The sequence below is a fragment of the Tamandua tetradactyla genome, chromosome 8 (assembly GCF_023851605.1).
Source record: "Tamandua tetradactyla isolate mTamTet1 chromosome 8, mTamTet1.pri, whole genome shotgun sequence".
NCBI classification, from domain to species: Eukaryota; Metazoa; Chordata; class Mammalia; order Pilosa; family Myrmecophagidae; genus Tamandua; species Tamandua tetradactyla.
Window position 1 is genome coordinate 18,562,282 of NC_135334.1, and position 12,681 is coordinate 18,574,962.

Below are 12,681 nucleotides of genomic sequence, written 5' to 3' on the forward strand. Positions count from 1 at the left end.
GACTCTGTCTTATTCATCCTATTATTCCTAGCCCAGTGCATAATAGATGCTTAATAAGTGTTTGCTTGAATCACATTTTCATACAATAAACAATTTTTTACAGGCACGTGGTTTAGGAAGTGCTAAACTCATGTTGACATTTGTGCTTTTGTGTAAGTTTTTAATCTTATTTATAGCATTACAGAAGTTTTACCTTTCCGCCTGCTTTTGTTTCAGTGCACCAGATTAAACCTGAAATAACTTAAGCAGCCAAGGGAAAAATAGGATGCAACTGAGGTTTGACTTTCAAAGAGTTTCTTTAGGATGTTGAGAATTCCAAGAAATTAAAGGACTCCTTATGGCTACATAGAAAATAATCCCAAAGAGAAAATATGTGACTGCTTCACGGTATATAATTGACTTATTTTCATTACTTAATTTTTATTTTGGAGTAATTACCTGCCATTTCCCTGCAATGGTACAAGACTCACTGGAGAAGGTGGTTTCCCATGCTAAATGGTCAGTGCCTTGATGTACCCTTTTCTGCGTTGCTCACTGAGTGTAAATGAAACCATCACGGTCATGAAGATGATGAATGGTTTTGCTTTGATATGACTAAGCTTCCACAGTTGTTGTAGATTCCTGCTGAGCTACATTTCTCAGTGCAGATTTTTGAACTTTTGTTTTAAATGAGAAAAGACGCATTTTTGATGATAGTGGTGATAATAATAGTGATGGCAATTTGTTTCATTAGTCTTCACTGAGCAAATGAAATAGAGAATAAATGCTGAGTCTCCTTTTTCACTTACTCAAAATAAAAAAGTCCTTTGAATTAGGCAGTATGCCAATTTAGTACTAATGGTGTCTGGCAATGTATATCCAATTCAAAAATTCATCAAATTCATTTATTCTTATAGTTTCTTTTATTTTGGAGTCCCAGGAATAAAATAAATATGACTCCATATCTGGAAGAATTTCAGTACAACCCTGCTGAAAGAGTCAATGTTCTAACAGTTGATTATTCAGGTTATTCCAATCAATTTCAATTCACTTTATCAAATAACTATTAATTTACTACCATTTTTTCAATCTCCATTTCAAGTTTTAATCTACCAGTAATATGGGTCATTAACTGTTGTACCTTGTTCAATCTTCTGTTACATATCACACACGACATACATCTATTCATCTGGTTATATATAGGGTGCAACTGAGGCTTGACTTCCAAAAAGTATTTCACAAATAAAAAAGTATTAATACAGCCCCAACGCAATAAGGTGAGTGAGCAGAAGGGGATATTTCCATATATAGAATCAGAGGAGGCTACCTGAAAGAGATGCATTTTGAGCTGGGCTTGAAAAATGGATAGGGTTTTGATGGACAGAGATTGAGGGGCAAAATATACCTAATAAATGCAAAGTCTAAATAAGGGGCTTGACTAGAGGGTGGTAGGACCTATCTAAGAGTGCAAGTGGTCCATTTTGGTTTAGACATAGTATGCGAATGGGTTTAGCAGAAGAAAAGACTTTACAAGTGATCTCAGGTCAGTTCATAGTGGGACTTGAATGCCATATAAAGGTGTTTGGAATCTCGCCAGGTAGCAATGGGGAGCATGAAGGCTGATTAACTATCTCCTTTAAAAAGATTAATTAGCTCATAAAGTGGACAGGACAGGATGTGGGGAGACTAGTTAAGCACCTATTACCATAGACTCAGGTGGTCTATGACGCCCAACTGAACTAGTGTTGGCAGTGGTTGAGAAAGGAGAGTATATGTGGCAGATCCTGTCTTGGGAAATGCAACTGAGATTCAACAGTAGATAAATAAGAATGATAACATCAGTGAAGACTTGTTGAAGGTTGATTAGATACATTGATTTATTTGGGATTTAAACAGTATGTTTTTGTGAATTTTTGCAGAAATATATTGGCACACCAGCAATGGAAACAGAGGAAACAGACGGTGATTACTCAAAATCATAGTTAGGAAAATGAAAAGATGTAAAAGGACAAAGGATTACAGATCTTGGGATGGTAGTGAAAGCATCATCGAAATGACTTCATAAGTGTTACTAAATAGAGATATGGTTTAAGTACAACCAGAAGAGGGTGATTAGAAATGGGAATATGTAGGAATTTGGAGCTTTTAGGTCATGAACAGTTAGGTAGATTCAATGTATGAGGAGAAAGTATGTGGAGCCAGTTGCTACCTGGCATGAGAACAGAGGTGCAGAGCACAACAGAAACGTTCAGTATTACTTACACAGTACAGGGGGTCCTACAGAGCAGGGGAAGAAACCCCATCATGGCTGGTCTCATAGGGTAGCAAAAACTGCTCAGGTCATGGTCAGTAGATGACAGCTCTACATGCTCCATTTTGCATGGGAGAAGAGAGAAAAATCTATGCTGTTTGAGTGTGGTATATACCTTCCCTGGGGGAAAGGACCCTGCCTTGATGAGCATCTGGGGTTGCTTGTTTAAGGTCTGATTGGGCCTTTTCATTAGACTTAACATCTCCCCCACGTTGTGGAATAGAAAGAGACTGAAACATCATCGCACAATGGAAGAGGAGGTGGGGGATAGGCAAAGGCTGGGAGATGGTTGCTGAGCCTGAGTCAGTGACTTCCCCAGAAGGTCATTCCTCAGGCTCTTGACCAGCCCTAACTTACTCCTCTGCATTATCTTCCACAATATAAGCCAACCACCCACCTTGGACACAAAGGTGGAAATATTTTGGGCCTGCTGACCCATGATTCTCCATAATGTTAGGGAAAAAAGTTGGGGACCACCAGTGGTGTAGGCTGGGAAGGTTTCACCTATGTGTACCATTACTCTAAGCAGGGTGATCAGAACTATCTGAAGTAATGGTTGCATCCAAGCCACTGCAGGAAGACAGCTGAAGAGGTCCCACATAGAATCCATTTGTGCACTTTGCAGCCAGTGGGCTGCAAAGATTTTAGTCACCTCCCATTCCACCTCCCCTGTGGCATTAAGCCACATATAACAGATGTTAGCAATAGCACATATGCCTCCTTGTTGGGCTAGGAGGAATTCTAAGGTAATGCAATTATCAGACAGTGCTTTGGCTAGACAGTCTAGTGATTTTTGCTGAGCCTGAAGGGCTCGTGCTGTGAACTCAGCAATGTCAGCTAAGGTGGCTGACAGATTGCATATCATGTGTTCATAGGTGAATAAATTGGAAAGTTGACTGAGCCACTTGTCAGTTTCATTACACTGGGAGTTGTTGCATCCCGACAGGTTGTCCAGAAGTGTGGAGAAGAAGAGTACACAGCCAATGGCTGTGCTATTATCTTTGTCACAGAGCATAAATGAAGGACTTTCTGGTGTTAGATCCAACATGAAGCAGGGGATATCAACACTTTGAGTGTCAATCCAGACTCAGCAAAGAGGAGAGAAAGAGAAAGGGATCAGATGGCAGATCCAGTCATTGGTCAGGCTCCTGCTACCATGATGGCCCAGATCAGTTAGATGAAGATATTTGCCTTCTAGTTTGTCACAGAGTCAAATCTGTAGAAAACAGGGAAGAAGGGATCAGTAAGTAATGTTCACAGGGGGCTTGTGCAGCTAATTTCCATGGGAGACATTTCTCTCAACCTATTAACTGTAAGTTATTTTTTCCTTCTAAGCCACCCCATCTGTCTGTTCCTTGCCCTGAGCTTTAATTTCTCCCTTTTCCCATTAATCTGAATGCCCTGCTCATATTTTCTGGTCCACTTCCACCCCGTCCTGATAGACAGGCATTGTCATGACTCCTTGAAGGTGTCCTATGGCTTTACTCAAGGGAACTGGTGGCCCAACCAGGGATAGTGTCACCCAGTAACCTCCAGTATGCATGTGTCAGGCCCACTGGATTGTCACCACATGTGTGTTAAGCATTGTTAGTCTTCTGTCATACAACCCCTCCACCTGGTGGCCTCACCTCCCACCATCATGGGAATCGTGTGGACGGTGTAATGGGGTAAAATGTGGGATGATTCCCTGAAGGAAACTGGAAAGGAGAGATACAAGTGAAATGTCCTTGATCTCCCTTTCAGGACCAATCCCCGTCGTGATGGGTATAAGTGTGGAAGTGCAGCAGAGCCTGTGTTCCTCCCCCTCTGTTGTCCCCTCCCAGTGCTAGGAATCAGAATATGGCCAGGTTTCCCTTCTGGGAACTGCTGAGTTCAGCTTCCAGAGGGCACAAGTAAGGCAGATAGTCAGTTCAATGAGAGATTTGTTCGAGTATAGAGATGGAAACTAGTTTTTCAAGCAGCCATTTAAGTTCTCCACAATGCCAGTTGCGTATGGATGGTGGATAACATGGAGGTCCATCTAATTCCATGAGTGGGCCCAACATTGAGTGGATTGTGCAGTAAAGTGCGCTCCTTGGTCAGAGGAGATGTCATCTGAGTATCCGAAGGGGTGGCAAAGTTGCTTTTCCAAAGTATCGCATGTAGGTACTGTGTCTGCATGTCAAACTAGACGGGCAAGGCCATAGCCTGAGTCGGTGTCTAGCGTGGCCAAAGCATAGGACATACCTTGGGAGTGTGGGAGAGGGCCACTGCCATAATGGTCCAGTGCAGCCCCTCTGGGAATAGCTCCAAAATGCTCCTTTTCAGGAGCTGGTTGTTAGTTGACATCACTCATGTTGGTAAATGGCAGATTGGACATTTCTTAAAAGAAGAAGTACTCTGTGAATCTGGGGTATGGTTTCATGGCATCATAATGTCCGTGTCCAGTTAAGTGGTGAATCTACCCAGCAGCAGACACAACGTGGGAAATTCTGCTATTTCATGGATTCATCGAGGGTAAGTTCATTGTCCTCATCCTTTGGGCAGGGCTCAATCCTCTGCCTTTCTCCCAGAAGGATCTCTAGCTTCATCAGGTGCAAAAAGCAGCTCAGCATACCTTTTATCGGCTAGGTCATTCCAACGATGTTCACTGGGATGCAGGCCGTCATCATGTGCATAAAAATGGGTAACATAAATGATGCCTTTCCACACTGTCAGTTGTCTCCAAAGGTCTCTTCCCCACACTGGGGAATCTTTAATTCTCCAACCACACCCCTTCTATGAACCTGATCAGACTGCTAAGCTGTTGTTGACAGTCTGTGAGTCAGTATACAGAGGTGCTTGGGTCTGAGTGTCCCAGGGTTAAAAAGTCCACTTTTGGTTCAGCCCATTGGGCACATTTTGAAGTATCAGAGGTGGTATATGGTCTACCTGAGGTGAGGGAAACAGTGGCTGCTGCCCAATGGATGCCATATGTTTTCAGCTTGGCCAATCCATCAGTGAAACAACACTGAGCATCTGGTGGGGCATCCTTGAGTTGGGGTCCCCAAGATGTCAGTGCAAGAAGAGAAGGGCCCTCACGTGGTGTTGCAATGGGATCATGGTTGAAGGGGGCCTCTGCCACCCACTTATGCAAGCATGACATGGCCTTGGGGCCTGGGCTAACATGAACTGCAGTATACCACTTCCAATTGATGATGCTCCATTGTTGAGCACTGGCTGGGTGAGTGTTCTCATTACCCAGGATCCAGAACTTTATTGGGATCTCTGGCCTTAGGAAGACGTGGGAACTCTCAGTGATCCTTTCCTTTTCAACCAAGGCCCAATGACAAGCTAGAAGTTGCCTCTTGATGGGGGAGCAGTATTGGGCTATGTTCGGGAACCTCTTGGACTGGAAACTCAGGGGTCTGAATTCCTACTGTTCCCTCCCTCTGCCAGAGGGCCTAGTCATCGCGGAACCAGGTGGCAGAAACCTGCAGTTCAAATGGAGGTCCAGGCTCCAAAGGTCCCAGAGGCAGGGCAGCCGAAGCAACCACTTTCACCTCTCACAGCATCTGCTTCTCCTCTACTTCCCAGTGGGAAATACTTGCCTTCTGTGTTACCTAATATAGAGGTGGCAGGAGGATACCAAGATGCAAATGGAAGATGCCAATATGCAAATGGAAGCATGTCTGGGACCATGGGTGCCAAAACAAGCACTTCTGTATTCAGGTCTCAATTATCTGTAATCAGCCACTCCACTCTACTCACCTTTTTCATTGGCTGCATTGGCGGTTATAGCCAAAGATAGTAGAACAGAGGGTACCTGCAAATAGAAGTTCCTTTATTATTTCAGTAATGTACATTTCTCCACCATGGAGGTGATATTGCTACTGCTGTGCAATGTGGTGATGAGAAAGCACCAGTGAGGCTGCAAGGTCAGTCACTCACCCAAATGTGATGGCAAAATTTGACGGGTTGGGATGTATATCCTCACGGGCCGCTAGGAGACAGAGTGGTGTGGGGTATCAGTTCCCATAATGCATTCCCAGTCAGGAAACACAGCCAGAGGACTGCCTAAAAGGGCATGGGAACTGATCCAAAGGAGAGCAGTAACCTCCCGTTCCTGTCCTGGTGTGGAATGATTAAAATCTTCCAGTGCTATTCACGGGCCCCTTCCTCTCCAGAGTAATATTCAAAAAGCACCATAAAGGTTTATTCACTGCCTGAAAATCACATTTACTGTGATTTGTTGCTGTTTATTGCTGCCTCACCCCCAGAGAACAGACAAAGCATGCCCTAGGTCCCTTGACTGTGAGTGGACACCTCTACCCAGGGTGCTAGGATAGGAGTGATCCTTAATTTAGCCCACAAAGCCCTGAGTCCTGTGTTGCCTAAGACACTCCTATACAAAAAGAACATAAGAGTGATAAAAAGAACAGCCCCAAAATCAACCCACTTCATATTTCCCTGTGTACTCCTCAACTTGCGCCAAAATCTGTGAGTGAAGTGAGTTGCTACACAGTGTATCAAGGGAACAGATGCTCAGGCAAAACAAAAACTTTCCTCAAATGATGACTTTATTACTTACACAGCACAAAGGGTCCAAAAGAGCAGGGGAAGTGAGCCTATCGTGGCTGGTCCCCTGGGGTGACCAAATACAGGGTCAAGGTCAGTAGATGACAGCTACACACGCCCCCATTTTGCATGGGAGAAGAAAGACAAATTTATGCTGTTTGAGTGTGGTATTTATCCACCCTGGGGGGAGTGGACCCTGCCAACTGAGAATTTCTGCCTTGATTAGCATCTGGGGCTGCTAGTTCCTGGTTTCTGGGTTTAAGATGTGGTTGGCCCTTTTAATTAGATTTGACATGTCTCCCAGGTTGCAAAAAGGAAACAGACTGAAACATAATCGTACAGTAGAAGAGGAGGTGCAGGCAGGTGAACACTTGGAGTTGGCCCCCTGAGTGTGTGTCTGTGACTTCCCCAGCAAAGCAGTTCCAGCTAATAATGAAGTCCATGTTGTAGCATGTGTACTGGTGACTAAAATGGAAAGGGGATAAATATCATTAAAACTGATGAGGCCTATGTACTAGAAATGTCCTCAAAGTAGACAGAATAGGGGAAAAAGACCATAAACCCAGATGGTACTAAATCAGAGAATTAAAATACCCCCAAATTGAATGTAAGTTCAGAGACCAATTTCCATCTCTAAAAAAAAAAAAAAAAGGCGATATTAAAATTGAACAAGTCTGGTGAAGAAGCCCTACTCTTTCTGCTATGTTTGATAATTGAAGAATTCTCAGTTACTTTTTGATTTTTCAAGAATTCAATATAGCATTTAAAATGCAAACATATACTTATTTGTTTGTTTTGATTAAAGGTGGCCATCTTGATTGTTTGGATCTCTACCCAACTTCTTTATCGTTAATGACCATATCCTCTTAGAAGTATATAAATTTTGCATAGGTTTATATGGTTAAGTGGTTGATGAAAACCAAAATTTGATTTATTTGACGGTTTGTTCAAAATTATATTGCAGATTTGGTACAAAGTTCCTGTACCTTTTTCATCCAGCTTTCCTTAATGTTAACATCTTCATAACCATTGTACAATTATCAAAAGCTGGAAATTAACAGTTTTATACTACTACTAATGAATCTACAGACCTCATTTGAATTTTTCATGTTTTCCCATTAATCTCCTTTTTCTGGTCCAAGATTCAATACAGGATCCCATGTTACATGTTGTGTCATCTCTCCTCAGTCTCCTTCAGTTGGTAACAGGTCCCAAGTCTTTCTTTGTTTTTCATCATTCTGACACATTTAAAGAGTACTAGTAGCAGTTTTGTAGACTGTTCCCCAATTTGGGCTAGGCTGATAGTTTCTTATGATATTGAAGATACTAATTTTTAATAATAATTTTACAGGGGTGATATTATGCCTTTTCAGTGGATCATGTTGGGAGATACATGAAGTTGCTATGTTGATTTTGAACCCTTGGTTGAGGTGATATCTGCCAGGTTTCTCCACTGTAAAGTTTCTATCTAACTCTTTATTTTAATAAGTAGATTTATTTTTTTTTTGCTTTTTAAAAATTTTTAATCATTTTAAGATAAAACTTTTCAAGCATGTATTACATATTCTTGATCATAATTTCACCTTTTCTTGATGATGTAATCATAACAATGGACAGTTATCAAAAGATGATGTAATATATTGATGCCCTCTAGGCTGAACTAGCTGTCCCTACACCAAAAGCTCTTGGTTAAGGTATTTTATGCAGTTTTTTTTTGTCTCCTTTTCAAGCTACCACTTCAAACAGTTAATAAGATATAGGGTGGGAAATCAAAAAATGAAAATTATTAAAATCTCGTGTAAAAAAATTAGTAGATTTTTAAATGTTAAAATGTTCTAGAAGATGGCTTTTCTTTCATTCAATCAGCAAGCACAATAATTAGCTTGGTGATGAGAAGATTGATGAGAAGTTGGCTAATTTTTAAGTTTTTGTTCACTGAGAATGGACAGTTGAGTTTGGGACACATTAAAAAACACCACAGAAGGTAAGACACGGAGAACTAAATTGTGGCAAATGTGTGGCACAGAGTATAATAGCTATAAAAGTGATCAGGGAAGGCTTCCCGTGGAAAGTGTGAACTGCTGCTGGAATGTGAACATTAGGTAAGAATTTACTATATAGAACTTTACAATTCAACGAATTCAGTAAAATATTGAATACCTTAGCTCTCTAAGGAACTTCTCTAGGAGCCAAAATAGGTGGAACAAAACAGAGTCCTTACCACCAGGAGCTCACAGTCTCAGAAAGATAAAGGTATCTAGCAGTGGACAACAAATATGTTCAATGTTGTATGGTGTATAGAGATGGGAGAGGAGGGAATATTGCAGATGTACAGGTGTGGTGGAGCAAGATCACGCCTTAGAGATGAAAGGAAGGTAACCTTCAGGGCATCTATGTAACTTCTGCATTCTAAGAATACCAAAAACGTTCTTATGATACTGTCACTGTTCTACTTTGTAAGCTCTGGAATGTGATATACTAGAAACAGAACAGCTTTTAAAAAGGGAACTTATTAAGTTGCATGTTTACATGTCCTAAGGCTGTGAAAATGTTCAAATTAAAGCAAGGCTATAGAAATGTCCAATCTAAGGCATCCAGGAAAAGATACCTTTGTTCAAGAAGGCCAATGGCGTTCAGGGTTTCTCTCTCAACTGGAAAACCATATGGCAAACATGGCCACGTCTGCTAGCTTTCTCTCCAGGCTTCTTGTTTCATGAAGCTCTCCCAGGGGTGTCTTCCTTCTTCATCTTCAAAGGTCTCTGGCTGCTTGAGCTCTAAAGCTTTTTCCAAATGATTTCCTCTTAAAGGATTCCAATAAACAACCCCACCTTGAATGGGTGGAGACGTATTTCCATGGAAACCATCTAATTAAAAATTACCACCCACAAATGGGTGGGTCACATCTCCATGGGAACAATTAAAAAGCTCCTACCCAACATATTGAATGAGGAGTAAAGGACATGGCTTTTATGGGGTTCACAGCAGATACAAACTGGCACAGTCAACTTAATCTATACTTGAATTTCTAGTTACGAGAAATGAATTTATCAAGACATCTTATTCCACTGATTCATGTCTCTTACTGATAAAAAAAATCTTCTATTGAGCTAAAATTCCCCTCCTCTAAACTATTACCAGTGGGTCTAGTTTTTCCCTCCTTAGTGCCTCCCTCCTTTAAAGAATAGTCTTTAAAACATTTGAACAGAGCTATTGTATTCTTTCTTAATGTCCCCTTTCAAGTTAAACATGAATAAATCTATATACTCTGTGTGACTTTTAGATCCATCCAATACAATTCTTCCTGTATACATTGTCAGTTGAAAATGGCAACCAAATATTCTCAAGCTCTGCATCCAGTGGAGGACATCATGTAACCAACTCCTCCCTCATTCTAGATGACTTAATTCTATCAATACAGCCTAAGTGTGCTTTATCTATTTTGGATGCAAAATTTCTTGGCATGGTTTGTAGTTCCCTTATAAATAACCCATGTTCCTTCACCCTCTTCCCCATCCCCTCATTCACCCTTAGCCTTTCCTCTTCCCCTGGAGTTCCTCCAATTCAGTTACAGTTTTGAACCTAGTATTCAAAACTTAATTATTTTGGTTATATTTTGTACCCTTCATTTTGACCTCTTACTGAAGTTCTCTTTGAATGTTGATCTTGTCATCTGACATGGCTTTTATTTTGCCCCAATTTTCATATCTGCAGACTTGATAAGAATATAATCTATTTTCATCCAACTCTTTAATAAAATGAACAAAGCAGGGTCAAGAACAGAAGTCTTAAGTAACCATGCATGTCTGACCATTTAATACTATAAAAATGCCCCCACCTGCACTACCATTCAGTCCTCACGTCCTCCTGCTGGAAGGAATGTGTGGAGCAGCAGAAGCGTGACATGCTTCTTGAAGAGTGATGTGCTGACTTCTCTAGAGCCCGAGGTGGCATGTTGATCAAATCAAGTTATACTTCAGAGAAGATGGTTCACATAATGAAATAGCCTAAAAAACAGAAAGAGTCATTATTGCTGTGATAGCAATTCTTTAATGTTTTATTGCTTATGGAGCTCTCTCATCTGCATGGTTTCATAGATAAGAAATGGCCGTGATATAAATCGCCAATGAAGATTTTTTGGGAATGACAAAAAAAGGCAGAATCTAAAGAAGATTAATCTGGCAATGGAATTCCAGATGGACTGGAGGGGGAAGGAACTCGGGAGAGGGAGCCTAGTAATGAAGTTGGCAGAGCCATCCAGGACGTGAGGAGGCGAAGAATTTACACAAAGACAATAGTGAAAAATGGAGGGGACAGATAGAAGACATATGCTACCCAAAAGAGTAATAGGACTTTGTAAATAAAAACGGGTTTGGAGGATAAGGAGAGGGACATGCCAAAGATAACTCCCACATTTTAAATCTGGAAAAATCATGGTGCAGTGGACAGAAACAAGGGGAATGAAATGGGGATCCTGTACAGGGTGAGGTTGTTTTTATTGTTTTGATGTTTGACTTAATGGCAACGAGAAACAAGAGCAGCTCTTAGATGGGAGTCTAGGGCTGGAGAGTCATTGTCCATTAGCCAGAGAGAGAGATTTCTGTTGAATGCTGTATTCAAGAAGAAACCTAAATGGCCTCCACAGACATGGCATAACTGTGGATCACAATGACCCTCAGCAATTCTTGGTTTTCTAGCACGTTGGTAAATTATTGCAAAGGTAGTACATATGGCTTCTGATGGAAGCAAGACTCTCAACTTTAAGATCCATCTCAGATGCTGTAAATCATAAGTGTGGTTAAAAAGTTTTGGAAATGGAGGTTGACTAAGATCAAATATGTCCAAATCATAGAATAAGTCATGAGAATAAAATCTTGAATATTCTATTCTTTAACCATCAGCAAACATTCTGATGAAACTATCTCCTATTTCTAGACAGAAAAGTCTTTCTTCTTTTCTCTGTCAATGAATACTTGACTTATAGCTTTGCCCCTACAAAAAAAAAAATAATAAGTGCAAAGAGAGATTGAAAAGATATCAACTTGAAGCCCCATTAATCACCTTGAGGAAAGACCCTTGTTAGCAAGCTCTCAATCATCAGCAGCAGCAGATGCTCATTAAGAGCTTGATGGTTTTTTTTTTGCTAGGTGTGCATGCACTGGGCAGAAGTTCCATAGGCCTGCCCTCTCTGAGAATATAATCCCTACATTCAAGAGCAAGCAGGAAAACAATGTGACATGTCCAAATGAAAGCACTTAAATGAACCCTTCTTCAATTACATTTGCCATGCCTCCATATTCTATTTTATCAAGGAACAAAATCTTCCACATAGGTAAATTTTTACAAGAACAAAAGCTTACCCATCCAGGCATTACAGCAACTTCTACCTTTTCAGCCTCCTTAAACAGTTTTCCTGCACCTAGCTTGCTTGATGGGTAAGGGTCATCTGTATGAATTGCCATCATTGAATTCACCACTCTTAGGATTTTTATTGGCTTCTTGCTTTGTGCTCATTTCAGTATTTAACCATTAGCAGTTGCTTCTTCTGCACTTCTTTTGCTGTTCTTCAGTGCCCCTTAACTTCTTTTGTAGTCTGTTACTTCAGAACACCTTCAGGCATAGGAAAAAAACCAACTATATGATTGCCAGAATTGTAACTGAAATGAGTCAATATAGAATTCTGAGTGAGGCTATGAAAAGTGGGGCTTTACTGTAGAGACATCCAGATTGCTATTTTGTGTGTTCAGAATCCTTTTGTTTACTCACTTCTGCATTCTAGACTGGTCTAAAGGAGGATGAGGTTAAAGAAATACTGACCTCAGGGCAAGAGGAAGTGTTGCTATATTTACCCTAAGGAT

The 12,681-nt window shown here is 40.9% G+C and overlaps 2 long non-coding RNA genes across 2 annotated transcripts in view; one reads left to right on the top strand and one right to left on the bottom strand.

Moving 5' to 3' along the window:
• Positions 1-12,681, top strand: part of LOC143644096 (uncharacterized) — a 301,622-nt gene that overhangs the window by 252,693 nt on the left and 36,248 nt on the right. The window lies entirely within an intron of this gene.
• On the bottom strand, positions 1,846-9,218 carry LOC143644097 (uncharacterized). The gene is made up of 3 exons (XR_013156512.1): positions 9,048-9,218; positions 6,020-6,074; positions 1,846-3,506 (listed from the first exon to the last, which is right to left on the bottom strand). It is a non-coding gene; the product is annotated as an uncharacterized LOC143644097 (long non-coding RNA).